At 36.1% G+C, this 23,576-nt stretch overlaps 1 long non-coding RNA gene across 5 annotated transcripts; it reads right to left on the reverse strand.

Moving 5' to 3' along the window:
- Positions 1–2,348: 2,348 nt before the first annotated feature.
- LOC112710179 (uncharacterized) lies at positions 2,349–19,450 on the reverse strand. 5 transcript variants are annotated; one of them, XR_003156744.3, is made up of 7 exons: positions 18,868–19,450; positions 18,380–18,458; positions 18,055–18,246; positions 16,786–16,937; positions 16,577–16,667; positions 16,273–16,376; positions 2,349–3,010 (listed from the first exon to the last, which is right to left on the reverse strand). It is a non-coding gene; the product is annotated as an uncharacterized lncRNA (long non-coding RNA). The 5 variants fall into 5 exon arrangements; XR_003156745.3 differs by lacking the exon at positions 2,349–3,010 and adding an exon at positions 3,939–4,348; XR_003156746.3 differs by lacking the exon at positions 2,349–3,010 and adding an exon at positions 6,571–7,171.
- Positions 19,451–23,576: the final 4,126 nt, after the last annotated feature.

Consider the following 23,576-nt stretch of genomic DNA (forward strand, 5'->3'; position numbering starts at 1 on the left):
TCTTATTGGTCAATTGCTTTGCTATTGTTATTCCTTTGGAATTGTTAGTCTTAGATTTTACATTCTCTCATTACTTTTTTATACTTTTATTTTGTGCCTTCTAAGTGTTTGATAAAATGCTTGGGAGGATTTTAAATTAGATTTCTCTATTCTTAACTTGGATTGATTATTTAGAGACTCTTGAGTTATCAAAAGTCTTTTGTGATTGGTGATTGAAGATTGTCGATTAGCTTGAAATTCACCAAAGCTAGTCTCTCACTATGAGTTGACTAGGACTTGTGACTCAAGTTGATTGTATGCACTTGACCTTCTTCCATTGGTTAGAGGTTAACTAAGTGAAGGCAATTCACATTTACCATCACAATTGACCATGATAACGAGGATAGTACTTCTAATTATTAGTTTATTTTCTTGTTATTTACATTCCTTGCTTATTAAACTCAAAACCCAAAAAGATAAAATCTCGTAACCAATAATAAACTACACTTCCCTGCAATTCCTTGAGAGAAGGCCCGAGGTTTAAATACTTCGGTTAATTTTATTGGGTTTGCTTAAGTGACAAACAATTTAATATTGATTGAGGTTTAATTGTCGGTTTAGAACTATACTTGCAACGCGATTATTTTTGTGAAATTCTTTATTGACGATTTTCCCATATCAATTTTTGACGCCATTGACGGGGAATTGCAAACGTGTGTCTTATTATTGGTTATTGTATATATTTGCTTTTTGCTTGGTTTTTGTTAGTTTTAGGACTTTGTTGCTTATTTTTATTAGTTTTTGTTTTTATTTTCTATTATGAATTCTCACCCCTTTGGCTATGAGTTTGGTTCAAATTATGTTGTAGGGAATGGAAGCTACAATGAGAACATGCATCAAGGATGGGACAACCAAAGGTGGGAGGAGCCTCAAGCTTATGGATAACCCTCTTGGCAATAACCCCCACCAACTTACTATGAGCAAGAGCCATTCCAAGATGCATATCAATCTAATACCTATGGTGGACCCCCTTTGTAGTTACCAACAATCCCCACCATATGCCTATGAACCCCCTCCTCAACATAGTTTTGAACCACCATACTCACAAGCCACCTACAATCAAACACTTCCTTATGATCCTAAACCATATCCACCATACCAACCACCCTATGAGCCCGATGAACCATACATAGAGCCACCCCAATTCCAATCCAATTACTCTCAAGAACCACCACCTCAACATACACCACCTCCAATGTATGCGAACTTTCAACCACAATATGATCCTAATTATGTTAGCCAAGCGAAACAAGAGCCACTGGATCAGTTTAAAGAAGCAATGGATCGAATTCAAGCAACTATTCATCAAATGGAGCTAGAGGAAGGCCGAAAAGCACAACAAACTCTCATGGCTAACATTGCCAAAACGAGAACCACCATCGACCCATGGGACTCATGTAACAAACAGAGCATCTCCACGGATGAATGTGTTGTGCAACAAGTGAAAAAGATGGAGAGTGTTGAACTGCCACTTCCTTATCATGATGAATCACCCTCTTATCATGAACCTTTTCTCCCAAGCAATGAACCCTCATATCCAGTCCAATCCCCAATGGATGACACTCTTGGTGTTCTTCTTCAAGGGCAAAGAGAGATACAGCGGATGACACTAGAGTTCATAGCTACCTTGACCGAGGTAGTAGATAATTTAGCCTCCGTGCACTTCGACACTCAAAGTACCTGGTGTGGTAATTACAACCCAGATTAACCGGCAAGTGCACCGGGTCGTACCAAGTAATACCTCAGGTGAGTGAGGGTCGATCCCATGAGAATTGATGGATCAAGCAACAATAATTGAGTGATAGACTTAGTCAGGCAAACAGAAAGTAATGTTTGGGCAATATAAAAGACATTAAACAATATAAAGAATATTGAAGGAAGGCAAGTAAATAAATTGGGAAGAAAATATGGAAAAAAACAGTTAAGGTTTTAGAGTTATCTATTCTTCCGGATTAACTTTTCTTACTAACTATTTTAATCATGTAGGATTTAATTTATGGCAAACTATATGTGACTAGACCCTAATTCCTTAGACCTTTCTAGTCTCCTCTAAAATTCATTAACTGTCAATTCCTTGGTCAATTAATTCCAATTAGAAGCTGCATGATCAAATTCCAGTTTATATGCCACAAAAACTCTAATTACCCAAAAATAAAAGGATTATATGTCACGTATCCCGTTAAATTCAGATAATTAAAATTTAGGAGAATATGTTTTCAAGCTGTTGTTCAAGTAAAGAGCTTTTCCAAGTTTTACAATAACTCAAATAGAAAGAGGGTCATACTTCCGTTCCACCCAAATTCATAAGATAAAGAGCAAAAATAATTCATAAATTATAAATGCATACATGAATTAAAATAGAAAAAGTAATAAAATCAATCTATACAAATAGACAGAGCTCCTAACCTTAACAATGGAGGTTTAGTTGCTCATGATTGAGAGGAAAAATAAGGATTCAGGTAAAATGTACTGAGTTCCAATCTGATGGGCCCCTTAGTTAACTAATGGAATCCCTTTTTATAACTAATCCTAATAAATTTAAAATCTAATTATCTAAAATTAAAAATAATATCTTTTCCTAAAAAAATAAGATTTGAATTTAAATTAGAATAATCAGCAGGTCTTCAATTTGATGGGCGGGGACCACATGTTTTGTCCATTCTGCAGCTTTTAATCTGTGTTTTCTGGACTGAAAACTGGGTCAAAACAGCCAGAAATCACTCCCAGCATTTTTCTGCATTTTCTGCACGTGGCGTATGTCACACGTATGCGTCACTGGTCTTCGCGTGTCACGCGCACGCGTTAGTCACGTGTACGCCTCGCTGAGCAAGTCTTCAAATCACGCGTACGCGTCGCCATGGAAAGCTCCAAATCACGCGCACGCGTCAGTCACGCGTACGCGTCGCTCCTCGCTGCCATCTCTTTTTGTTCTTGTGCTGCAGAAACTCTATCAAATCCAACCGAATGGTACCTAAAATAAACAAAATTGCAAAAGACTCAAAGTAGCATTCATATTGGCTAAAAGATAATTAATTCTTTATTAAACTCAACAAATTAGATGCAAATTCACTAGAAAAATATAGGAAAGATGCTCACGCATCACAACACCAAACTTGAATTGTTGCTTGTCCTCAAGCAACCAAAACTAATATAAGCTTAGGATATGAATTTGCATGAGAATGAGAATTTGATTAAGCTCATGTCTCTTCTTATAGTGGGGTTTACAACTGCAATCCTGAATAGTTTTGGCATCTCATTCTCCTTTAAATCAGAAGAATGTTACTGTCATCTGGAATTAGAATCCAGATAATATTATGAATTCTCTGATCTTTTGTAACTCAATTTAATCCTTGAACACAATAATTTTTCTTTGGTGCTTCGCACCTTGAGCCTAGTCGTGACTTTAAATGTTTTGTCTCAAGCTTTACTTGACACAGAAACACCACAAGCACTTAATTGGGGAACTCTCTTTAAGTTCTAAATATATATATATATATATATATATATATATATATATATATATATATATATATTTTAATCCCCAGACAGTGGTGCTCAAAGCCTTTGGCGTACTCTGCAATTGATCTCGACTCTAAATGTTTTGTCTCAAGAATTACTTGACATAAGAACACCACAAGCATGTGACTAGGGAAACAACTCTTTGAGCTTTTAATCATGTCTGACCTCCCTAGTCATTGATGCTCAGAGCTTTGGACCTTGCTTTTATTTTTCTTTTGCTGTTTCTTTTGCTTCAAGGGTTAAACTTTCATTAATTTCAGAGAAATCATAATAATTCTCTAAATTCATATTCCTTGTACATCAACATTCTTTGATTCAAATTTAAATATGCACTGTTCATGTCATCCATTCAGAATTACAATTAATACCACCACATTTAAGTAAATAAGACTACTCTTAAAATTAACTCAATTTTTCATGCAATACATCACTTCTGTATTTTTTATTTGAATTCAAGCTCAGTGAGTAATACATAAGACATCTTTTTAGAATTAAAGCAATTAAGAGAAAACTAAACTAGTCCTAGGATTCTAATTAATAAAGGATCATGCAACAAATAAAGCAAAATAGCAGAAAATCGGAACATAACATAGAAAAAGAGGGGAGGAATAAAAAAATAAAAGGAACTCAATCACCTTAGTTATCCTAGCGGTCGCTTTATTCTTCAGGTTGTGCTCCTCAGTGAAGATGATTCGCCTCCCTTTTTGGTGCCATAGGAATAAGCAGAAAACCCTTAAGCGAATCGTTAACACCAAACTTAAAGGTTTGCTTGTCCCTAAGCAACGAAGAACTGAAAATAGAAAGAGACAAATATTATGATGAAAGAAAAAGAAAAGGATAAAAGAACAAGAGAGAATTAGGATTGGGAGAGGGGGAAAGAAAATTAAAACTGGTCGGCGAACTAGTGTAGTTGTGCGGCACAGGCCACGCGTATGCGTGGGTCGCAAATTTTCTTAATGACGCGTCAGCGTCAGGCACGCATTCGCGTGCCCTGGGTTTTGCGCGATTTGCGCGAAGGCAGCCGCGCGCACGCACAACTCTCTGTTCGCATGGCTTGGACACTAATATTTTCAAACGACGCATGCGCGTGATGCGCGCGCACGCGTGGATGAACATTTGTGCAAATGACGCACACGCGTCAGGGATGCGTATGCGTGGTCAATTTTGTGCGTCTAGCACACATCCAGCCCCAAACCAGCACAAATCTCTACCCAAACACATATTTACGTCAAATTTCAAGGTCACGCGTACGCGTCACTGACGCGCACGCGTGGAAGGCGAAAAGTGCAAATGACGCGCACATGTGGGTTACGCGTACGCGTGATGTGGCTTGTGCTTCCAGTGCTACTCCCGCTCAACTCTCTCTTAAAATTTATTTTTCACGCACATGCATATGACGCGTACGCGTCAGCAACTCTTGTGCGTCATGTGCTTCTTTTTTTTTCCGGTTCCTGTTCTAAAATAGCTGCATGATCAGAAAATTAGTAAGAACTCAATAAAAATCAAATAAGTAAGAAAACTACTACTACGGAAAATAACTAAGGATACAAAATTATCGGGTTGCCTCCCGACAAGCGCTTATTTACCGTCACTAGCTTGACGGTCAGCTCCTCTAAGGAGGAGGATCATAGGGGCTCAGCTCTTCACCCCTTACTTTGAACTTCGTCCCTGTGTCTCCATAAAGTAGCTCAATATGCTCCAGAGAGAGGATTCTGTTTACTGTATAAATCCATGCTGGATTGCTGGTCAACACCACCTTGATTCCTGGGGAGAAACCTTTAGTGGGGATCTTTTTGTTTCTCCATTCTCTGGTTACTTTCTTCTTTTTGGGAACCTCCTCCTTGGTAGATGATGCATTCCCAACACCAAACTCAGGTTTGATATTAGGAGAAATTTTATTGATTGTTACCAAGGGAGGTTTGAGCTGCAGATTCTGCTGTGTATCATCAGGGGATTTTTGAAGGGTTGGATCAATAAGCTCAGTCTGCATGCACCTCTCTTCTTCACCTGCTGAATGTACATCCTTGAAAACATGGAAGACTAGTTGCTCATCATGCACTCTAAGCACTAATTCACCCACTTCTACATCAATCAGAGCTCTTCCAGTGGCTAGGAATGGTCTTCCTAGAATTATTGAGGCATTCTCATCCTCTCTTGTGTCAAGAATCACAAAATCTGGTATAATGCTGGAATCGTGCGTCTAGCACATTGAATAGAGAGTTGTGCTGGTATAATGCTAGAATCGTGCGTCTGGCACGATGAGTAGTCATGCGTATTCACTTGCATTTTTGCTCACCCACGTGTACGCGTGGGAGACGCTTACGCGTCGCATCTTCTTCTGCTAACCCACGCGTGCGCGTGGGCAATGGTGTGATATTTTACAACCCACAACTAACCGGCAAGTGCACCAGGTCGTACCAAGTAATACCTTATGTGAGTAAGGGTCGATCCCACGAGGATTGATGGATCAAGCAACAATGATTGATTGATTGGCTTAGTTAGGCAAGGAAAAAAGGGTTTTGAGATATTAAAAAGGTTTAAATTTGAACTCAGAATATAAAAAGGATAGACAAATAAATAAGTTGGGAATAAAATATGGAGAAAACTGTTAAGGCTTCAGAGTTATCTATTTTTACGGATTAACTTTTCTTACTAACTATTTTAATCATGTAGGATTTAATTTATGACAAACTATATGTGGCTAGACCCTAATTCCTTAGACCTTCCTAGTCTCCTCTAAAATTCATTAACTGCCAATTCGTTGGTCAATTAATTCCAATTAGAAGGTGATGATCAAATTCCAGTTTATATGCCACAAGAATCCTAATTATCCAAAAATAAGGGGATTATATGTCACGTATCCCGTTAAATACAAACAATTAGAAATTCAGGATAATATGTTTTCAAGCTGTTGTTCAAGTAAAGAGCTTTTCCAAGTTTTACAAGAACTCAATTAGAACATGGGTCATACTTCCGTTCCACCCTAATTCATAAAATAAAGAACGAAAACAATTATTGAGATATAAATCAAAACATGGATTAAATTAGAAAGATCAAACGAATCAATCCATACAAATAGACAGAGCTCCTAACCTTAACAATGAAGGATTAGTTGCTCATGGTTCAGAGAAGAAAATTAGGATTCTGGTAAAATGTACCCCCTTAATGGAACCTCCTAATGGAACCCTGTTTTTATAACTAATCCTAATTAATTTAAAATCTAATATCTAAAACTAAAAATTAAAAATAATATCTTTTCCTAAAAATAAGATTTGAATTTAAATTTGAATTAATTAACAAGTCTTCAGCTGATGGGTGGGGACCACCTTGTTTTGTCCATTCTGCAGCTTCTAATCTGTGTTTTCTGGGCTAAAAACTGGGTCAAAACAGCCCAAAAATCGCCCCCAGCGTTTTTCTGCACGTGGCGCATGTCACGCGTACGCGTCATTGACGCGGACGCGTCGCTGGTCTTCTTTGCAAGTCATGCGTATGCGTCGCCGTGGATACTTCCAGATCACGCGCACGCGTCAGGCACGCGTGAGCGTCGCTTTTCGCCGCTATCTCCTTTTATTCTTGTGCTGCAGAAACTCCATCAAATTTCGCCAAATGCTACCTAAAATAAATAAAATTGCTCAAAACTCAAAATAGCATCCATAGTGGCTGAAATATAATTAATTCTTAATTAAACTCAGCAATTTAAGTGCAAATTTACTAGGAAAAGATAGACAAGATGCTCACGCATCACAACACCAAACTTAAACTGTTGCTTGTCCTCAAGCAACCAAAACTAATATAAGCTTATGATGTGAATTTGCATGAGAATGAGAGTTTGATTAAGCTCGTGTCTCTTCTTATAGGGGGGTTTACAACTGCAATCCTGAATAGGTTTGGCATCTCACTCTCCTTTGAATCAGAAGAATGTTAATGTCATTCGAAATTAGAATCCGGATAATATTATGAATTCTCTGATCTTTTGTAACTCAATTTAATCCTTGAACACAACAATTTTTCTTTGGTGCTTTGCACCTTGAGCCTAGCCGTGACTTTAAATGTTTTGTCTCAAGAATTACTTGACACAGAAACACCACAAGCACTTAATTGGGGGACTCTCTTTGAGTCCTGATTTTTCTTTCAGTTACTCCCAGACAGTGGTGCTCAAAGCCTTTGGCATACTCTATTAAATGCACTTGGTCTCGACTCTAAGTGTTCTGTCTCAAGGATTACTTGACACAATCACACTACAAGCATATAACTAGGGAAACAACTCTTTGAGCTTTTAATCATGTCTGACCTCCTTAGTCATTGATGCTCAGAGCCTTGGACCTTGCTTTTATTATTATTTATTTATTTATTTTTTGCTGTTTCTTTTGCTTCAAGGATTAAATTTTTGTTTATTTCAGAGAAGTCATAATAATTCTCTAAATTCCTGTTCCTTATACATCAACATCCCTTGATTCAAATTCAAATATGCACTGTTCATATCATGCATTCAAAAATCACAGAAAATACCACCACCTTTAAGTAAATGAGATTATTCTTAAAATTAGACTCAATTTCTCAGGCAATACATCACTTCTTTTTCTTTTCTTTTTGGATTCAAGTTCAGTGAGTGGTACATGAAACATCTTTTCAGCATAAAAAAAGAAAATTAAACTAGTCCTAAGATTCTAACTAATAAAGGATCATGCAACAAACAAAGTAAAATAGCAGAAAGCCGGAACATAACATAGAAAAAGAGGGAGGAATAAAAAGTGAAAGGAACTCAACCACCTTAGTTATCCTAGCGGTCGCTTTAATCTTCAGGTTGTGCTCCTCAGAGATGATTCGCCTCCCTTTTGGTGCCATAGGAATAAATGGAAAACTTCTAAGCGAAGTGTCAACACCAAACTTAAAGTTTTGCTTGTCCTCAAGCAAAGAAGAACTGAAAACAGAAAGAGGTAAATTATTATGAAGAAAGAAAAAGAAGAGGATAAAAGAATAAGAGAGAATAAGGATTGGGAGAGAGAGAGAAAGAAAATTGAGTGGCGTAAGCGACGCGTTCGCGTACGGCACGCGATCGCTTATGTCGCGCATTCTTCATAATGACGTATTAGCGTCAGGTACGCGTCCGCGTGCTTTGAATTTGTGCAATTCGCGCAAAGCCAGCCGCGCGCCCACGCGACTTTCTGTTCGCATGGCTTGGGAGCCAATTTTTCATACGACGCGTTCGCGTCATACATGCGCTCGCGTGGATGGCCATATGTGCAACTTACGCGAACGCGTCAGTCACGCGTCCGCATGACCAATTTTGTGCTTTTAGCATACTTCTTGCCCCAAGCTAGCACAACTCTCTGCCCAAATACTCTTTTACGTCGAATTTGCAGGTCACGCGTTCGCGTCGGTGACGCGCCCGCGTGAATGGCGAAAATCACAAACGACGCGAATGCGTGGGATCGTTTGTGCGAAAGGCTCCATTCTGGCGCCACTCCTGCGCAACTCTCTGTCAAATTTATTTTTCACACACATCCATCTGACGTGTACGCATCAACGACCCTTGCGCGTCGTGTGCTCTTTCTTCTTTTTTTTTTTATATCCGGTTCCTGTTCTAAAATAGCTGCATGATCAAAAAATTAGTAAGAACTTGACAAAAATCAAATAAGTGAGAAAACTACTACTACGAAAAAATAACTAAGAATGAAAAGGAATGATCATACCACGGTGGGTTGTCTCCCACCAAGCACTTTTAGTTAAAGTCCTTAAGTTGGACATGTGGTGAGGTCCTTGTCATGGTGGCTTGTGCTTGTACTGATCCAGGAATCTCCACCAATGTTTGTAATTCCAATGGCTATCGGGATCCCAAACTAGGCACCTAACGCCTTCGAGCAAGTTGAAGCAAGTGACAAGGCCCCAAGAGTGTTGATTGTGACAATGAATTCCAGGGTCCCAAACCTTGCTTTTACATCTGTCTTCTTGTGGATCACCATTGTTCCCACCGGGTGGCAAGCAATCTGAATCCTCACAGAGACATCTAAACAACCTTCTAGACCCATTCAAGTGAGCTCTACACCAATCCTTGCCCTTCAATTTGGAGCATGCAACCATATTGAACCTTGCTTGACATCTCTTGCCACTAACCCTCTTCCTCTTACTCTTAATGCCACAAAGAGCTCTAAGTTGACCATCCGTCTCTAGTAGCCCATATTCAAGTGGGAAAGTAAGGATTAAGGATAGAAATTTTACCCACTTGAATGTTGTATTGGATGGTGATGGCGGTCTTGCAAGCTCCACTCCCTTGTGTTCTTCTTTGAATTCTTCCACCTCTTTGCAAGCTTCCTTTATTTCAATATCTTCCTCTTGGTAGCTTTCTTTTTCAACTAACTCTTCATTGACCTTGATCTCAGAGCCAGCTACTTTACCACTTCTCAGTTGAATAACCTTGCAATCTTTTTCAACTGGCTCCTCATTAACTTGTGCTTCCATACTTGTCACTTGTCCACTTATCAAGGTGATAGCCTTGCCTTCCTCTCTTGGGTTTGGAATTGCGTTACCAGGAAGGCTATTAGTAGTGCTCTGATCAATTTCATTAACTTTTGTGGCTAATTGACCCATCTAAATCTCCAAGTTATTGATTGATGCTCTGGTTTCCTGTCTAAAACTTGCCAAGATTTCTTCCAAATCATCATTCTGTTGGGGCTGAGAAGTTGCTTGTTGAGATGACTGAAACTGGGGATTGTTAAAATTATTCTGTTGAAAGCCACCCTGAGAACTATGATTAAAATTTTGTGGCCTCTGAGGTTGCTCTCTCCATCCAAAATTTGGGTGATTTCTCCATCTCTGATTGTAGGTCTTAGAATAGGGATCATTATTGGGATTTCTAGGAGCACTCCCCATGTAATTGACCTCGTGAAGAGGATTTTGGGTGTTGATAGCTGAAACTTGCATGCTACCTATTTGTTGAGTAAGTAGATTTAATTGCTGAGACATAAGCTTATTCTGAGCAAGAATAACATTAAGAGTTTCTACTTCCATAACACCCTTCTTCTGAGGAGCTTCAATATCTGATGGTGGCTCTTGATATGGGTAGAAAGATGATAGTTCTTGGTAGATGGAACATGGAGCATTGAAGTTTCTTTGGTTTTGACTTTGCCAACCAAAATTTGGGTAGTTCCTCCATCCACCATAATATGAATCACTACTCGGGTGTGAGTAGTAACCCATGTGATCTCTCTCCATTATTTTTCGTTAGCACAAAACACCAAAAAGAATTAAACGCACCATGTGGTAAACAGAAAAGCAAAGAAGACAAAACAATTTTTTTAAAAATAGATTTTAATAAAATTTAAAATAAAACGCCTAATCTAAGCAATCAAACAACTGATAGTTGTTAATCACAGTCAATCCCCGGTAACGGCGCCAAAAACTTGGTGCAGTATTTTACAACCCACAACAAACCGGCAAGTGCACCGGGTCGTACCAAGTAATACCTTACGTGAGTAAGGGTCGATCCCACGAGGATTGATGGATCAAGCAACAATGATTGATTGATTGGCTTAGTTAGGCAAGCAGAAAAGGGTTTTGAGATATTCAAAAGGTTTAAATTCAAACTCAGAATATAAAAAGGATAGACAAATAAATAAGTTGGGAATAAAATATGGAGAAAACTGTTAAGGCTTCAGAGTTATCTATTTTTCCAGATTAACTTTTTTTACTAACTATTTTAATCATGTAGAATTTAATTTATGGCAAACTATATGTGGCTAGACCCTAATTCCTTAGACCTTCCTAGTCTCCTCTAAAATTCATTAACTGCCAATTCCTTGGTCAATTAATTCCAATTAGAAGGTGATGATCAAATTCAAGTTTATATGCCACAAGAATCCTAATTATCCAAAAATAAGGGGATTATATGTCACGTATCCCGTTAAATACAAATAATTAAAAATTCAGGATAATATGTTTTCAAGCTGTTGTTTAAGTAAAGAGCTTTTCCAAGTTTTACAAGAACTCAATTAGAACATGGGTCATACTTTCGTTTCACCCAAATTCATAAAATAAAGAACGAAAACAATTATTGAGATATAAATCAAAACATGGATTAAATTAGAAAGATCAAACGAATCAATCCATACAAATAGACAGAGCTCCTAACCTTAACAATGAAGGATTAGTTGCTCATGGTTCAGAGAAGAAAACTAGGATTCTGGTCCCCCTTAATGGAAACTCCTAATGGAACCCCCTTTTTATAACTAATCCTAATTAATTTAAAATCTAAGATCTAAAACTAAAAATTAAAAAAATATCTTTTCCTAAAAATAAGATTTGAATTTAAATTTGAATTAATTAACAAGTCTTCAGCTGATGGGTGGGAACCACTTGTTTTGTCCATTCTGCAGCTTCTAATCTGTATTTTCTGGGCTGGAAATTAGGTCAAAACAGCCCAAAAATTGTCCCCAGTGTTTTTCTGCACGTGGCGCATGACGCGTACGCGTTGCTGGTCTTCTTCGCAAGTCACGCGGACGCCTTGGTCATGTGTACGCGTCGCCGTGGATACTTCCAGATCACGCGCAGGCGTCAGGCACGCGTGCGCGTCGCTTCTCGCCACTATCTCCTTTGATTCTTGTGCTGCAGAAACTCCATCAAATTCCGCCGAATGCTATCTAAAATAAATAAAATTGCACAAAACTCAAAATAGCATCCATAGTGGCTGAAATATAATTAATTCTTAATTAAACTCAGCAATTTAAGTGCAAATTCACTAGAAAAAGATAGACAAGATGCTCACGCATCAGGCGACGCTTACGCATCACTTCGTAGATTCCTTTCTTCTTCTTTCTTCCCTCCTTTCTTATTCTTTCCTCTTCTTTTCTCACTTTCTTCTCCTCCCCTCTCCCTCTTATTCTCTTTCATTATCTTTTACTTATTGCATTTGCATACTTTCATTCATTGCATTTTAACTTTGTGCATGTTTTTATTTTCTTTTCTAAGTTTCTTATTTTTCCATTGTTATTAAATGTTCTTATTCAACTGTTGTGTCTTTCTTCTGTAACAGCCTAGACCACTCGCTAACACGATATTGTTCGCTTTGGCATACAAGGCCTCACGGTTTTTTCTTTGACGATAGGGATGATAGCCGAAGCCCCCCACACTCACTCGTCAAAACTCGTCATGCTAGGGAGAGGTATCCACACCCTTATAAGGCATGATTTGTTCTCCTCCCCAACTGATGTGGGACCTTACAATCCACCCCTCTAAGGGAGCCCAGCGCCCTCACTGGCACATCGATCCGGGCTTCGGCTCTGATACCATCTGTAACAGCCAGACCACCCGCTAGCATGATATTGTCCACTTTGGTACACAAGGCCTCACGGTTTTGTCTTTGACGATAGGGATGATAGCCGAAGCCCACCACACTCACTCGTCAAAACGCATCGTACTAGGGAGAGGTATCCACACTCTTATAAGGAATGCTTCGTTCCCCTCCCCAACCGATGTGGGACCTTACATCTTCCATTGTTTTGGCGCTTAGTGACTTGTTTATATTGTTGGGTGATATTATTTATAGGTTAATGCTAATACTTCATGATACTTTTATTCCTATTGCATTGATATGAACTTCTATTGTCTTTCACAACCCACTCTCTCTTCCTCATTGTTGCAATTCTTGCACTATTGATATGCCGTTCGCCTATATTTTTTCTCACTTGCATGTTGTAGCTACCATGTAGTTGAGAACCTCATTCTTATTTGGCATTAGCCCACCCATATTTTAATTGTTTGCATATTTTTGTTTGTGGGTTATTCTTCTTCCTTTTTCTCTTCTTTCAGGATGGCCACCAAGAAAGGAAATGGAAAACTTTTACATGGAGAGACAAACAAGTCCCGCCGCACAATCTTTGGAAAAAGTTCATCAGTTTGTAGCAACCCGTTCACTTGTACATCTTTGCATGCACCGAGGACGGTGCAATCTTTAAGTGTGGGAGGTCGATGCCGATCTCCATGGGTTAGTTACTTTCTTTTCAACACCAATGTTTAGTTTTCTTTGTTATTGAGTTGTTGCATTGCATAATAAGATTGCATATGTAATTAGTTGCTTGCATTTAGTTACTACTTGGTTGAAGTGATGAATTCTTTTTCAAGAAACTTTTTAGAGCATTTCACTAATTTGAATTAAAACTTTTGTTAAACTTGTTTGAAGAAATTTAATTTGGAACATGGTTTTAAAGCTCGAACACACAAAACCAGTGAGATTTTGAGCCTAATTGATTGGTTGCATCTTATCAACCAATGTTTTATTTTGGTGTGTGTTATTCTCTCTAAAATTGTGATCTTTGTCTTGCTTGATTCTATATTTCCATTGTTTGATGTATGCATGCATTTATGTGATTGAGGCATTTGTTTCAATAAGCTTACATATTCATATGGCCTTAACCTTTCATTATCCTTTGCAAACCAATGTTGAGCCTATTTTACCCATTTGTTCTTTACTTTAGCTCATAACTAACTCTAAGCGGAAAACAATAATGTCCTTAATTATTTGAATCCTTGGTTAGCTTAGACTAGTGAGAGTGTTCATGATTTAAGTGTGGGAAAATTGGGTTGGGAACATTTGTTTTGAGAATTGGGTATTGCATACTTTTAGTGAAAATGTGAAAAAGATGGTTGAGCACATATTCTTGGATTCAATACCTTAATCATAAGCATTGAGAAGAATAAGAAAAAGAAAAAGAAAAAAAAGAGAAAAAGAAAAGCAAAAGAGCAAATAAAAAAAGGGGTACAAAATGCCCCAAGTTAATGAATAATATCAATGCATACGTACTGTACTCATATTTGGGATGCATGAATATGTGGCAAAACACAGTTAATGGGTAGTTAGATTTTATATTCTGATTACATGGATTGTCTTAAGTTAGGTGAAAAGTTTGGGTTAATCAAGGATTCGGATTTTAGTCCACTTAACCAAATACAATCCTACCTTGACCCTAACCCCATTACAACCCTTGAAAAGACTTCTTGATATGTGTATTTGTGCACTAAATTTTTGTTGATTGGTAGAAGAAGAGCAAGCCTTAGAAAGCAAGATTAGTAGAAAATTGAGAGAATCCAACCTTAAACACTTGAGTGATTAGAGTGTATACACTTCCGGTGAAGGTTCGATGCTCGACTCTTTGTTCCCGGCTTTCACGAGCTTTCTTCTTGCAAGTCTATTTGTACTTCATTTTATTATTTGAATTAGTGGAACCCATTTCATATTTGTTCTTGGAGAATTTGATTTACTTTTAACCAAGTAGGTAGAATCATTTTTGCATGTAGTCGCATTCATATTGATAAGTTGCATTTAATAAGTCTTACCATTCCTCTTCACTCTTATGGTTCTCTTGAGCTTAGCATGAGGACATGCTAATGTTTAAGTATGGGGAGATTGATAAACCGCTATTTTACGGTTTATTTTGTACTGAATTGAGTGAATTTTATCAACCATCCTTACACTTATTCATGCAAATTGCATGTTTTACATTTTCCTTCCTAATTTTGTGCTTTGATTGAAAACATGCTTCTTTGGCCTTAAATTTGCTCATTTTTAATCCTCTCTTATTACCATCGATGTCGTGGTATGTGCGTTAAGTTTTTTCAGGATTTATAGGGCAGGAATGGCTTAGAGGATGGAAAAGAAGCATGCAAAAGTGGAAGGAACACAAGAAATTGAAGTTTTAGGAAGCTGGCAGCGACGAGCACGCGTGGTATGACGCGTACGCGTGACTAGGTTTTTGTTCAGCGACACGTACGCATAGGCGACGCGCACGCGTGACAAAGCGTCACGTGCTGCACGTATCAAAAATCGCTGGGGGCGATTTTTGGGCTGATTTGGACCCAGTTTCAAGTCTGAAAACACAGATTAGAGGCTACAGAATGGAGCAGAAGGGGAATCACTTTTTCACTTTACACATTAGTTAGCTTTAGATGTAGGTTTCTTGAGTGAGAGGCTCTCTCATCTCTCTAGATTTTAGGGTTTTTAGGTTTATCTCTTCTTAATTTCAGATTTCTACCTTGCTTTAATTTAGTTTTCTTCTACTTTTATTAGTTCTATTGCTTTAGTTTATCAATTTCTCTTATTGATTCCTTTATGTTGCCAATTTAGTTTATGAATTCCTTTTGTTTCCTTTACTCCATATTAATGCAATTCATGTTTCATGTTTCTTATTGGTCAATTGCTTTGCTATTGTTATTCCTTTGGAATTGTTAGTCTTAGATTTTACATTCTCTCATTACTTTTCTATACTTTTATTTTGTACCTTCCAAGTGTTTGATAAAATGCTTGGAAAGATTTTAAATTAGATTTCTCTATTCTTAACTTGGATTGATTATTTAGAGACTCTTGAGTTATCAAAAGTCTTTTGTGATTGGTGATTGAAGATTGTCGGTTAGCTTGAATATTACCAAAGCTAGTCTCTCACTATGAGTTGACTAGGACTTGTGACTCAAGTTGATTGTATGCACTTGACCTTCCTCCATTGGTTAGAGATTAACTAAGTGAAGGCAATTCACATTTACCATCACAATTTTACGAATAAGGACAAGGTGATTAGTGTTAGTTCCTATATACCCACAGAGTATTCGTAAAATTTAAAACTAGTTCAGACTAGTGCAGATAAAAACATTTTCTCATATTATAGCTAATAAATAGATAATTTTCCACAGTCTCTAGATATATAGCCAAGCTACAAACTATAAAGTAACCTGAAAAAGTTAGGCAGAGAATGTAGCTCGTCCATGCCGTGATGTGCTCACAGCTCTCTCCTGCAACACCTGTTATTTACTTGTATAGTAGTGAGGTTATTTACCTGCAGAACAACAAAATTCGATGATAATGTGAGGCCATTCCCAATGATGATAGCTGCAGGACCGTTAAATATAGCATAGTGCTAGGAAAAACATAGCTGAACTAAGAACCTCATTGGCACCTCCCACTCCACCAGTTGAGAAAAGATATTAAGATATGAAAATTTAAAAAATTCAATTTAAGAAAGTGAGAGAAACTAACACTAAATTTTCTGGCATATGCTTCAGAGCAAAAAGTGGAGGCATAATAAGCATAATGTCCTCATGATCCACATCCATAAGATCACCCTCACCTATGATAGAACAGAAACACACACTAATAACTTGGTAAAAGCCATCAAAACACCAGGTTTAAATAATAGAATATTGAAACTAAGATATTCATCGAAGTGTGGTTCCTCAAGTTCTGACCAATTTCTCTTTTTCCTCTGGGCAACTTCCGCATGAACAGGAACAACATATTGGAACAAGGATCTTTAAACCATTGGATTGATTTAACAGCAGCCATGCAACCCAAAGCATGTGCAGAGTTAGAATGTCCATGCAAGAGAGCCTTGAGCTAACTAAAACAAGAGGACATATCACATTAATATGCCATCAAGACACTGTTGAGGAACATGGCTTTCCATAAACACAAAATACTAGCACTAAAAGCTAAATGGCTAAATCAAATATCAAATATTTATAAAATTTGGAACTTAAAATTAGAAAATCCATTATTTGTTGCATCGAGAAGCACTGAAAAATAAAAATAATAAAAAAATATATAAAAAGAATGTGGGGAAAAATGAATCAGCTTTATCATACTCTCCTGGTATAGGAAAATTATAGTTGTCAATAAAGTTTTTAGTAACTTAAATATAGTTGTGTGTATATAATTATAAAGGTTAGCTAATAACCCAAAGTTTTTAATTTTTTTCCTCACAAATTTGCTGTATAATTATCTATCATTTGACTAAAAAGTGAATTAAGAGTATTAGTAAAGGAAGTAAATTAAACAAAGAAAATTTTAGTTTTCTCAATACATTAAATACATAAAAACTTACAAAACCAATATTTACTTTATATTTATAATATTTTTTAACTAATACTTATCAACGTTTTAAACCTAAATATTAAATTTTAAATTAACTATAAATCCTAGTAGCATAAAAATAAAACATTGACTATAAAATCTCATCAAAGATAACCAAAATATTTCTACTCCAACACTCATTAACAAGTACTCGCTGAAACAATGGATCAACCATATGCATTCCTCCAGCACCTTGTATAGCTAAAGAAAAGTTCAGGTCCAAATGAGATTATAGAAATTTAGGGAAACAGGTGCAACTATTTTAATTTAGAAATCTCAATAGACAATGGAACAACTAAAGAATGAAAACGTCTTAAGAAACCAAGACAGAAAAGCAAGAAACTTTTTCTTTTTGGAAGATCTAGAGAGTAGAGACCATATGCAATATTTTCCTTACACAGAAAGTTGCATTACTGTGAGCATAGCTCTAATATATTATCACATTGATGTGTGTTAAGTGAGTAACTGATTCTTGTTCTGTTTTTCTCATTCATATTTATTCATTGGAGAAAGTAATATCAACAGATAAGATCATTAGAGGGAAAGGAGGAGAGTTTGGAATTAAAATGAGGACTTCAAATTATGCAAGCTCATAAAATTCTTGCCTGGTTCCATAATCAATGCTCCAATATTATTGGACCCTCTATATCTAGATAACAGTTTTGATATGTAAGATGAATAGACTACAGCAAGCTCAGAATTATCCCTGCCCTTGAGAAATATTTTGTCACGTGAAGCAAAGGCTGAGAAAATGTCAAAACAGAATCTGTCATGGTTTCAATCCTAGGGACCAGAATCTGCAATCAAAACAGTTTTTTTTAATTATTAATAATGCATCATATCACCATTTACATGCAAAGCTGGTGCTCTCATTCACAATGAGGAAGCTTTTTCTCAACATCTTTTATTTAACTAGACAGTAAGCATCACCTTTAGAATTTCTGAGGGGCAAAAGCTTCCAATCCAGAAGAAAAATTGTTCAAACACCCTTATGATCTTTTATATACCTCTGCATCAGCAAGAAAATTAAAAATTGAAAGCTAAAATACACACTTACATCATTCAAACATTAGCACAACATTCATGGAACAGATTAGCAGTGCTTTGTGTCTCTTCATTATTGCATTTATCCATCATTCAAACACTTACATCAGAAAATACACACATGCCATGTTTTGTACTAATTTCGGACAAATGATGCAAATGAATCAGTTTAATAAAACAGATTTGGTCTCAAACTAAATAAAATCAAAAGCAAAAAAACAACAACACAACAGAAAATGCTGCAGTAACAAGCTAACAACAACAACATCACAAAAGATCAATGAAAGTTAAAAACACAATAATAAAAACAGAACCAGCATTCTTTATTTCTTCCTACTAGAGCATGAAGTAGATCTAAAAGAACGAAGAGTTACCTATTAGAAGTGATAGGATTGCGAAACCAAACTTTAGAAGCTTGCTGAAGGCAGCAACAACGGCGTTGCTTGCCACGGCGAGATGAGCCAGATTGAAAACGGTGTTGCTTGCGATGGCGCAGAGATGAATGACGGTGATGAGATGAGTGATAATCTTCATATCAAATCCAAATCATAGAAGCTCGCTGAAGGAGGAGAACGCGCCGCCAGAGGAGATCGTCGCTGGAGACAGCGTTTCAGTTCACAGCACAAAATCTCGTCGGAGGAGAACGCCGAGAAAATCGTTGCCGGAGCATTCGCTGGAGCAGATCATTGCCGGAGCAGATCGTTGCCGGATCATTCGCTGGAGCAGATCGTCGCCGGAGCATTCACTGGAGTAGATCGTTGCCGGAGCAGTCCCTGGTGCAGAACGTTGCCGGAGCAGAGCACAGATCGTCGTTTTTGGATTTGACAGTGGTGGCAACGCGTGTTAGGTTTTTCTTGTTGGGGATTGGATTTAAGATATTTGGGTTTTCCTTGCTTTTCAGGTTTCCTTCGTTTGGGCCTTATTTTTTTTACATTGTGCTCTGATAATGGCGGTTTCAACCGCCAAAATTATCAAAAATTGCTATTTTATTCAAATTAATTATGGCAGCATTATAAAATGCCATAATATTTAAATATTACGGCGGTTTTAAAGAACCGCCATAATATAAATGCCATTTTAAACTTCATTTTTTGTAGTGTGATGACGACTCGTACCAACAGCAAGAGAACCGCAGTAAAGACCGTACTCACGAACCAAATAAAATTTTACTGGAGCAAGTCGAGGACCAACCTTGCTCTGATACCAAACTGACGCCGGGACGTCGCTTGGGCCGCCAATCTTGGCGAGGTTAACAATCCCACTATGGTGAAAGTAGCCAAGAACCCACCTCGGTTGGCTAAGCCAAAGATGCACCACTTACTAGAGAAAAATAAGCACACAACTTATTTTAATATATAACTCAATCAATTCAACTCATAAACAAAAGGGGTACATACGTATATTTATACTAGTAGGGGAGGGGAAACTTTCATGACTCGGGCGATGTGGGACTAACTCATAACACAATATAATAATATATGCTAAACTAGACTACTTTAATTAACGACACAAACATAAAGATACATGCTCCTGCATTACTAAAGCTTCGAAATTGAACACAGCAGTCAAAAGAAATGAAGACGGAGGTGAGTTTCTTGTGCAACTACGGTGGCCAGATCAAGTTCCACGATCGAAACAACCAATACCTGTACGAAGGAGGCAATAACAAGAAACTCCATGTCTGCAGCAGCATCAATTTCAATGACATGATCGCCGAGCTCTTTGCCATCAGTGGCACCGCTGACGTGGCCTACTTAAAGGGTACGGCCTAGAAACCCTCCTCAACATCACCAACGACAGAGACTTCCGCAACCTGATGCGGGACTTCGATCCAAACACACCTGACGACGTCAAGCATATCTTCCTCTTCTCCGAGGAAAATCCTTCACCCTTTCCTCCTCCTCAGCAAGTCGCTGAGAATGCAACACAATCCTTGGATTTGAAATATTGATTCTTCTTCTCTAAAACATCTTTGACTAACTGCTGAATAAGATCATCATCATCCCTAACATAATATGCTGAAATAAACCAAAATACTAATTGATGTATATGATTATCATGTATATGATTATGATTGCACTTCACTCTTTTAGATTTCATCATTCTAAACCTAGCCAATATGTTTGACTTGATGGTTTGAGAAGGAATAAAATAGAGCCCAAAAGGGATGCAACGGATTGGAATTCAACTCTTCAACGGCAGAATCATTCAGTTATAGTCATTAACAACGACCTCAAGAGCATTGGAACTATCACAGCACTTGGATGATCTCATGATCATGATGACCAATCTGTCTCCGACAAAGCTGCAGTAGTACCGGTATTTTTTTCTCTTTCTCTTTTTCTTTCTTTTTATGGTTACACATATTGTATATACTAATACTAATATTTATTTGAGGAGTCACTCTCATAAAGATGTCTAAAATATTTTTTTAAGATGTATTTTAATAATTAAAATTTAATAAATATAATCGATTAAATCTTGTTATTTTTGTCAAAATTAGGTTAAACAAATTTATTTGACCAAAAAGTGGTGAATTAAATTTTGAATCGGTCTAAATTAATATTATTTTTTATAAAAAATGACTATAATATCCCTGTTATAAAAAATGACTAAAATACTCTTATTAATATATATTAATTTTGAGAATCCTAAATTCTAACCCTTTTGTTTTCTGTCGTCATAGAGTTAGAATTTAGAGTTTTCAAAATTAATATATATAATAGGGATATTTTAATTATTTTTTATAATATAAATGTTGTAGTAATTTTTTATAAAAAATATTAATTTATACCGATTCAAAATTTACTTTATTAATTTTTTGGCTGATTTTTCCAGTCTATTAATAAAAATAATACATTTTAACTGATTATATGTGTTAAATTTTAATTTTTAAAAAAATATCTAAAAAATATATTTTTAACATTTATTTTATTTAAGTGACTCCCATTTATATTTGTTCTATTTTCGTGGATGTCAATATTATCTTGTATATGATTACGATTGCACTTCACTTTTTTAGATTTTATCATTCCAAACCTAGCCAATATGTTTGAATTGATGGTTTGAGAAGGAATAAAATAGAGCTCAAAGGGATATTGCAATGGATTGAACTTCAACCTTTTGGATGCTAATTAAATTTTTATTATTGGGATGGTTAGTTAGTGATGGAATTGATTATATATACTCCACCATCTCATTCGCCTAAAAGTTCTCAAGTTTTGTTCTTTTCCTATTTGAGATGTTAATTTTCCAAACAATAATGTTATTTGATGAATCTTGTTTGATTGTGTACTTTCAACTTGATCATGATGGTATGTGACCTTCATTTGTTTGTTTTCACAACTTCATTTCTCGTACATGATGATAATATAATTTGTCTTGAACTTTTAGGATTTCGATCCGTCGAATGCTACAGACTTTTGAGTCTTTCTCAGTTTTAGAGGCGAGGACACGTGCTACAACTTCGTGAGTCATCTTCAGCAAGTTCTGAACAAACAACAAATCAAAGTCCTGATAGATTATAAGCTCCCAAAAGGACACAACATATGGTCTTCACTCTTAAATGCTATTGAACGTGCACATGTATCTATTGTTGTTTTCTCACAAAATTATATATGCTTTCAGCAAATGGTATTTGGATGAATTGGTCAAAATATTAGATACCATGTCCTTGTTGTTTCATGGTATCTAATATTTTGACCAATTCATCCAAACACCACTTGCTGAAAGCATATATAATTTTGTGAGAAAACAACAATAGATACATGTGCACGTTCAATACATTTAAGAGTGAAGACATATGTTGTGTCCTTTTGGGAGTTTGTGATCTATCATGATTTTGATTTGTTGTTTGTTCAGAGCTTGCTGAAGATGACTCACAAAGTTGTAGCGCGTGTCCTCGCCTCTAAAACTAAGAAAGTCTCAAAAGTTTGCAGCATTCGATGGATCAAAACCCTAAAAGTTCAAGACAAATTATATTATCATCATGTACGATAAATGAAGTTGTGAAAACAAATAAATGAAGGTCACATATCATCGTGATCAAATTGAAAGTACACAATCAAACAAGATTCATCAAATAACATTATTGTTCGAAAAATTAACATCTCAAATAGGAAAAGAACAAAACTTGAGAGCTTTTACGCGAATGAGATGGTGGAGTATATATAATCAATTCCATCACTAACTAACCATCCCAATAATAAGAATTTAATTAGCATCCAAAAGGTTGAAGTTCGATCCATTGCAATATCCCTTTGAGCTCTATTTTATTCCTTCTCAAACCATCAACTCAAACATATTGGCTAGGTTTGAAATGATAAAATCTAAAAGAGTGAAGTGCAATTATAATCGTATACATGATAATATTGACATCCACGAAAAAAGAACAAAGATAAATGGGAGTCACTTAAATAAAGTAAATGTCAAAAATGTTTTTTTTAGATATTTTTTAAAAATTAAAATTTAATACATATAATCAATTAAAATGTATTATTTTTACTAAATTTAGACTGGACAAATCAGCCAAAAAATTAATAAAGTAAATTTTGAATCGGTATAAATTAATATTTTTTTATAAAAAATGACTACAATATTCCTATTATAAAAAATAATTAAAATACCCCTATTATATATATATATATATATATATATTAATTTTGAAAACTCTAACTCCTAACTCTATAACGGCAGAAAACAAAAGGGTTAGAATTTAGGATTCTCAAAATTAATATATATTAATAAGAGTATTTTAGTCATTTTTTATAATAGGAATTTTATAGTCATTTTTTATAATAGGAATTTTATAGTCATTTTTTATAAAAAATAATATTAATTTAGACCGATTCAAAATTTAATTCACCACTTTTTTGTCAAATTAATTTGTTTAACCTAATTTTAACAAAAATAATAAAATTTAATCGATTATATGTATTAAATTTTAATTATTAAAATACATTTTAAAAAAATATTTTAGATGTATTTATACGAGTGACTCCCCAAATAAATATTAGTATTAGTATATACAATATGTGTAACCATAAAAAGAAAGAAAAAGAGAAAGAGAAAAAAATACCGGTAC

Source organism: Arachis hypogaea, chromosome 9 (assembly GCF_003086295.3).
Source record: "Arachis hypogaea cultivar Tifrunner chromosome 9, arahy.Tifrunner.gnm2.J5K5, whole genome shotgun sequence".
Lineage (NCBI taxonomy): Eukaryota > Viridiplantae > Streptophyta > Magnoliopsida > Fabales > Fabaceae > Arachis > Arachis hypogaea.